Here is a 7,619-nt window from a genome sequence, read left to right on the forward strand (position 1 = left end):
ATGCCCTGGATGGTTTCAAGCTTCTTTAGTGTTGTTGTGGCTACACCTTTCCAGATGACTGGTCAGTATTCCATCACACTCCCTTTTTTTTCCCAAAAATATACTTTATTCATATAAAATTTTCACAATACATTGGAAAATAGTTCAGTACCTTGCAGTCAGCAATTCCATACAATTCATTTGGATGCTGACAGCAGTTCCATACAATGCACTAGCGTGCATTTCACTTCAAGGTACAGTTTAGTACAATCCGTAAATCACGTTACATGTAGTACTGTGCAAATAAGGGTATTACATGAAGCAGATGAGAACAGGTTTACATTACATTCCAGGATACATTTCAATATCGGTATTCCATCACACTCCTGATTTGAGCCTTGTAGATATGGAGAGGCTTTGAAGAGACAAAGGTTGAGCTATTCATTGCAGAGTACCCATACTCTGTCCTGTTCTTGTTAATATGGCTGATCTAGTTAAACCTCTGATGAATAATTACCTCTTCAGACATTGATGGTGGGGGAACCCTTTGATAGTGGTGCCATTGAAGGCAATGGGGAGATGATTAGATTTGTTCTTGTTGGAAATGGTGAAAATCTGAAAATTACGTGGTACGAATTTTATCTGATACTTGTCAGTCCAAGCCTGAATATTGTTGAGGTCAAGCTGAAGGATGGCATGAGCTGCTTCATTATTAGAGGATTTGTGAATCAAGCTGAACACTGTAAAATGGTCAGCCAATAGCCCCACTCTTGACCTTATGATAGATGGGAGTTCATTTGGGTTGCCGACTCTGGTTGGGTGTATTTATGGAGGCTTGATCACATGACCTCCTACCTTAAACCGTGGCCCTTCCCTCCACACACCCAGCATTGGTCCATCCTCCAGATGCACTGCCTTCCCACACTGATTGGAAAGGGACAGACTTTTTGAGGGAGAAATTCGGTAGCTTGGCGCTAACGGGGTGCTCAGACAGTAGCGTCACGGCAGAACGAATCCAATGCTGCATGTCACATTCGGTGGCCCTGTAGCACCAGCGATAACAGTTAGCGCCTTGGCACCTTTCGTCATGCAGAACGTGACATCAAGGAACAACGCTCGCTGGGCGCCCAATCTGCAAACTTCAGTAGTGTCCCCCTGCTTTATCGCCTCGCACTGACAGCGCCATGGAGCGGAGGCGTAATCAAGCTGGCTGGTGGGGCACTGCTTAAAGGGATCCGCCCCAGTACTTCCGTTCCAAAGATCATTTATGCGTGCCAGAGAGCACATGATATATCTGCAGCCAGATGAATGCTGTTTAGTCCCCGGAATGTTGCGGGCCATAAATGGCCTTTGTATTTCAACCCACAGCATATCACTGTTCTACACTCCCCGAATCACTGGGGGCTGTTGTGCAGAATTCAGTGACCCTCCCTTTAATGGCGCCTTTACCAATGCTCACTCCCGATTACACACCTTATCTTCAATATCGCTTGGAGCCTAACGCCACTCACCTACCCCATTAGTGCCTGATTTAGCACTCCCCTGAATTCTTTCAGCATAGAGACTCAATTTCGCGGGTGTAGAGATTGATTTGCGCCAGGCGCTAAACTTACAACTTTTCAAACGTTAACGCCCCAACCCAGGCAATACGGAATTTCTAGCCCACTGTTAGCCAATTGGATTCATCTTGACTGTTAGTGAAATAGCCTTTTCCACCATCTCCAATATTTTTACAACTAATAAATGAAAATGTTCAAAAGAAAACGGGGGGGAAAAAAACTTTTTTTTAATGCCCCCTATGTTTTTTCCCCGTTTGCTAGCAACAGTGTCCTGGAGTTTAATCTTCAATTCCTGTAGGGGGGAATTTTTCAGGGGTGGTAAGCAGGTGCGATTGCTGATGGGTCGGGACCCCGCTGCCAATCCACCGCCATGTTACTTTCCCAGATGTCGGATCTGTCAGGGCTGAACAGACCCGACACACAGTGGTGAGGGAGGCAATTTAGGTAATTATGACCTTGTTAACAGCTCTTTAAACAGTATTTTGAGCTCACCTTACCATTTCACCAGATCATCCACGAGGTCTACGCTGCTCAGGGATTACGTCAGTAATGGAGGTCATTACCTTGAATTAATTTCTTTACTTGACAGCTGCAATGTGCCATTAAAGCTCACATCTCTCAGCTGTTCACTTTCCAAGATCAAAAGCTGTTGCTCACTACATTTGGAAGGCAGACTGAGGTTTATGCAGGTTGCAAGTGTTTGGAGCAAATTCTCTATCCAGTGTCACCTCATTGGAACAACCTCTCTCATCATTTCCAGATCACTTCTGTAATCACGTTCACCTGCCATCTATTACATTAGCATCGGTGCCCTTGAAACTATCTCATCATGGTTCTCAGAATCCCAGCATGATCAGCCCCAACGCCAGCAGCATCAGGCACACCAGCAGCACCAACAACACCAACCTTCACCGCAATCAGCTGATGCTGCACAGGACAGAGGACATCAGCACCCAACCACATTGCTGCCCAGGAGGCCAGGGATGGCCTCACCATGGCCAGATTTACTTCACTTGGATCTGTACACCCTGGCTGCCACATGATACGCCAGGTCGGCACCACCCCACACCAACATCTTAAAGCATTCCTACAATGCCCAAGCCATTCCTTTCATACTCATCACCATTGCGGGGGTACCCTTATGTCTCACCATTCATTGCAACTCACTAAGCTACTTCCAAAGGTGCACACAAATCTGCCAAGAATGCAGATGTTGAAAAAGAAATGTTGAAAATCAAGATTTCAATGTTTGATAGCACATTAACAGAAATTTTACATGAACATTGGCTAAAACACCCAAGTGCCTACCCTTGTGTATTGTTAGTTGGTATGATTGGACAAGAATGAGGGTGAGTGTGAGGGGTGGCTCTTGAGATAGGGAAGTGATAATGTAGATAGAGAGAGAGGGATGGATGGAGGTGCAAGGTAAGTTGGTTTGAGTAAGGATGTGTAGGAGTAGGGTAGGGAAGGCAGAGTGATGGGGATGTGATGAGTGGCACAGCAGGTTGAGGTTGAGTGTGGCTTTGCAGTAACGTTTCGTGATCCACTGAGATCATTGAAACAAAAGCAAAATACTGCAGTAGCTGGACTCTGAAATAAAAACAGAAAATGCTGGAAATCTCAGCGGGTCAGGCACCATCTGTGGAGAGAAAAACAGACTTAACGTTTCTGGTCGAATCTACCATTGTTGTCATTTGGCTGTGGTAGGGTTACAAAACTCATCTGTGATCTGTTGGTTGTAGCTCTGCTTCGCTCAGTATATAGTTTGCTATTTTAGGATCTAGGTATCCCTGTGTTGTACTTTCACTAAGTTTGATGCCTCATTCAAAGGTATATCTGGTGCTGCTCCTGATGCACCTTTCGGCACTCCTCATTGAACCAGGGTTGGTCTCCTAGCTTGATGGTAATTGTGAAGTGCCGAGCCATGAGGTTACAGATTTTGGTAATATCCAGATCTGCTGCTGCTGATGGCCTAGGGCAACCTCATGGACGCCCAGTTTGGGTCCCAAGGCTTGAAGTGGGAAATATCTCTGGGTCCCAAGGCCTTAAGTGACTCTGAAGTGAAGCAGAGTAAGTTGACTTCCTTCAGGTAGTCTTATTTATCTTCCTTCTGGCGTCTATAGTTGAAAATCATTTTCTTTATGTTTGATGCTAATAAGCACTATGTACATCAAATATTTGTTAACAGTTGGATAGTGTAATGTATGCACCTGTGAGCATGCTCCCAGGTTTGTGGAGCTATTGCACTGTGAGTAACTTACCCAGTTATGAGACGTTCACAAGATGCAATAAAACCCCAGTTAACTGAGTTCAGGTTCTCCACGATGAGGTGCGCAGTTGGTATCCTGGTTGATGAAGTGGTAGTGTTCAGTTTCATTGTTAAATCTTTGCTAATAAACCAGCTCGCTTTTTACAGCAAATGTGTAGCTCTGAATTCTTAAGCAAAGAACCCATGAAGCAAATACACCACAAAAATGACGACAAGGATGGGATTTTCTTCATGAAAACATTTTGTTGGAATTTACTTTCATGAGAAGTGGAGTGCAAGTGGAGCACGGTGAGAAGGTATACCGGCAGTGTGGTTCCCGAATGAGAGTCTGGTAGTGCCATTTTTTTGTGAATATTGATAGTGTTGAGCTGATAAGAGGTTGTGGAAAACCATTTAGAGTCATTGGAAAGCAATTCAAAATTACTGAGAGTGATTAAGGGCTATTAAGCTAAGAAGGCCACATGGATGTGACAACGAGATATGTCAGTAATTTGGGAGTGTTTGACAAGAATAAGGGATCGTTTAGATCATACAGTGAAAGATTGCAAATTTTTTTTAAAGCTAATGACGTCAATGAATTCCCAGCAAGCATGGCAGGTTTGCAATTAAGGAATCAAGGAGAAGATGAAAGCTATTTTGTCAGTTATGATTGGAGCAGAAAATTATAATATCTTAGTGAATCTGTTAACCCCAAGAAAGGTTAAAGATGCTTCATTCTCAGACATTCTATTGGAGAATCATTTTGATCCACAGCCTTTAGGAATAGTAGAGAGCTATAAGTTTGCAATGAGAAACCAAAGGCCTGATGAAATTATCAGTGAATACATTGTTGCCATAAGAAAATGATCTTTACACTGCAATTTTGGAGGATTCCTAGAAAGGGCTCTTCGAGATAAATTTTTATATGGACTAATAATGAAAGCATCCATTCAAAATTGTGAGGTATGGATGATTTCTCTTTTGAGAAAGCTTGCAAGATAGCCACTTCCATGGAGATGGCAGAAAAAAATATAAAGGAATTTCACCCAATACCGGCAGTAGTAGCCGTTCACAGATGCAGTGTGAGTCCTTGTTGGAGGGAGAGTTATGAAACCAAGAAGAATAAATCTCATAGGTGCACTGGCAACCATACTACACAAAAGTGTCGGTTCAAGTGGGCAAGATGCTACCGGTGTCAAGTAAGGGGACACATTGCAGCCGCATGTAAATCCAAGGACAGGCCCAATGATAATCAAAGACTTCACTGGGTGGAAACTGATCAGAACAGTATAGGTTTTGGTGTATACAGTGTCTATGTAGTGAAGGCAAAGTAGTTCATTCATTGTCAGGATTTCAGAACGATAGCACTGATTAATAATCGATGGATGAATATGGCAATAGATACAATGGCTGATTGCTCAATAATGGGTCAGAATGTGTATGACAAAATTTTAGGAGCATACCACTAAAACCAAGCACAGTGGAACTAAAAACATGTTCAGGGGAAAAACTGCAGACGCTTGGATAGATGGAGTGTGTCGTACAATACTAGGGCAACAAGCAAGATTACCTATTAAGAATATAAGAACATAATAAATAGGAGCAGAAGTAGGTCATCTGGCCCCTCGAGTCTGCTCCCCCATTCAATAAGATCATAGCTAATCTGATCTTGTCCTCAACTCCATTTCCCTGCCCACTCCTCATAATCCTTGACTCCCTTATCTTTCAAAAATCTGTCTATCGCCAACTTAAAGATATTCAATGACCCAGACTCCATAGCTCTTTGGGGTAGAGAAGTCCAAAGATTCACGACCCTCTGAGAGAAGAAATTCCTCCTCAGTTCCGTCTGAAACTATGCCCCCTAGTTCTAGACTGCCCCACGAGCGGAAACATCCTCTCTGCATCTACCCTGTCAAGCCCCCTCAGAATCTTATATGCTTCAATATGATCACCTCTCAGTCTTCTAATATTATTCTAATAATATTCTAATATGTAAATTGGCCGACACTCATGGGCAAAGATTGGCTGAATGCTTCGTTTGGATTGGTACAGCATCTGCAGTACAGAAATAGTTAAGTCTCGGCTAGATACTCTACTGGGGAAATATGCTGACATGTTTCAGGACTCATATGAGGGTATCAAGGGATATAAGGCAGATATTTGGATTAGGTTGGAATTCAAACCTATTTTTTGTAGTTCAAGGCTGGTACCATATTCATTAAAATCACAGGTTGAGCAAGAGCTTGAAAAGTTGGAGAAAAACAGAGTTTTAGTGAAGAGATAGGAATAACTGGACCATCCCGTTAGTTGTAGTTCTGAAAGCAGACAAAACGTTACGTCTCTGTAGGGACTATAAAATTACCATAAATTGAGTAGTTGATGATGAACAGTACTCTTTACCGGCATCACAGGACCTGTATGCAGAACTGGCTGGAGCCAAAGTCTTCACAAAACTGAATCCCTCCCACGGCTAAGCTCAACTCAATGTTGATGAGGATAGCCAGCAGTATCTGACAGTCAATACACACAAAGGTTTATATTCATACACTAAGTATGGTATCAAGTCCTCACCAAAGATATTTCAGGCTACCATGGATAAGATCTTACAGGGAACAAATCAGTTTGTGCAATCAAGATGATGTGTTGAAAGCCATTGGCACAGAGAAGGAAAACCTGGAAATCTTAGAAGTATTCAGAGAGTTCAATGACCGTAACCTGAAGCTGAAGAGGAGTAAATGTATATTTATACAGCATGAGGTGACTGCGAGTGGATGAAAATGGTCTCCAACCAGTTAAGTAGAAAGCACAAGCCATCATGATGGCTCTGGAACCGAAAAATGTTACTGAATTATGATCTTTTTTAGGCATGGTCCAATATTATGCTAATTTCCTTCATGGGTTAGCGACAGTGCTCGCACCACTCCATTATCTATTAACAAAAGATGTGTTGGCTATGGAGCAAAGAGCAACAGAATGCTTACCGTACATGCAAGCAACTTTTGAGCAGTAGTGCTCTTCTCGTCCATTATAATCTGACTCGTGAACTAAGACTAGCATGTGATGCCTCTGGGTATGGTGTGGGAGCTGTGATCAGCCTTATTATGAATGATGGGCAGGAAAAAACAGTTGCCTTTGCATCACGTACACTCAACAAAAGCAAGCAAAATTATGCCCAGATTTTGAAAGAGGCTTTGGCAATGATAGTTGGTGTTAAATAATTTCACCAGTTTCTTTTGGGATAACCAATCACAAACCATTACTAGCTATCTTAGGCCCAAAGGCGGCAATTCCATCTATGGCGGTTTCCAGGATGCAAAGATGGGCTATTTTATTGTTTCAGTACGATTACAAAATCGAGTATTGTACGTCAAAGCAGAATGCAGTGGCTGAAGCCCTTTCAAGGTTGCCTCACGAAGATTCTGAAATTGGCCGCGAATAGTCAATCTTTACTCTAGATGTCATTGCTGAGGACTTTCCAGTTACTGCTTCTGTTATTGCAAAGCACACACAGAAAGATGCCACATTACACCCGGCCTATGTGTACACCCTGCGAGGGTGGCCTGAAGATCAGAAGCATTTAGACGAGGAGATGAAGTAGTTTTATCTTCGTTGACATGAATTATCATGTGAGCAGGGATGTCTAAAATGGGGCCTGAGTGTAGTCATTCCCAGTGCACTACAGGCCAAACTCATGACGGAACTTCATGGTGAGTATACTGGCATTGTGGGCATGAAAACAGTGGCCTGAAGTTTTGTTTATTAGCCTGGATTGGATAATGACTTAGTACACTGCTTACTAATAATTCTATCTGTCAAGACTGCAGGGTTATGCC

This window comes from Pristiophorus japonicus, chromosome 1 (assembly GCF_044704955.1).
Source record: "Pristiophorus japonicus isolate sPriJap1 chromosome 1, sPriJap1.hap1, whole genome shotgun sequence".
Classification (NCBI taxonomy): Eukaryota; Metazoa; Chordata; class Chondrichthyes; family Pristiophoridae; genus Pristiophorus; species Pristiophorus japonicus.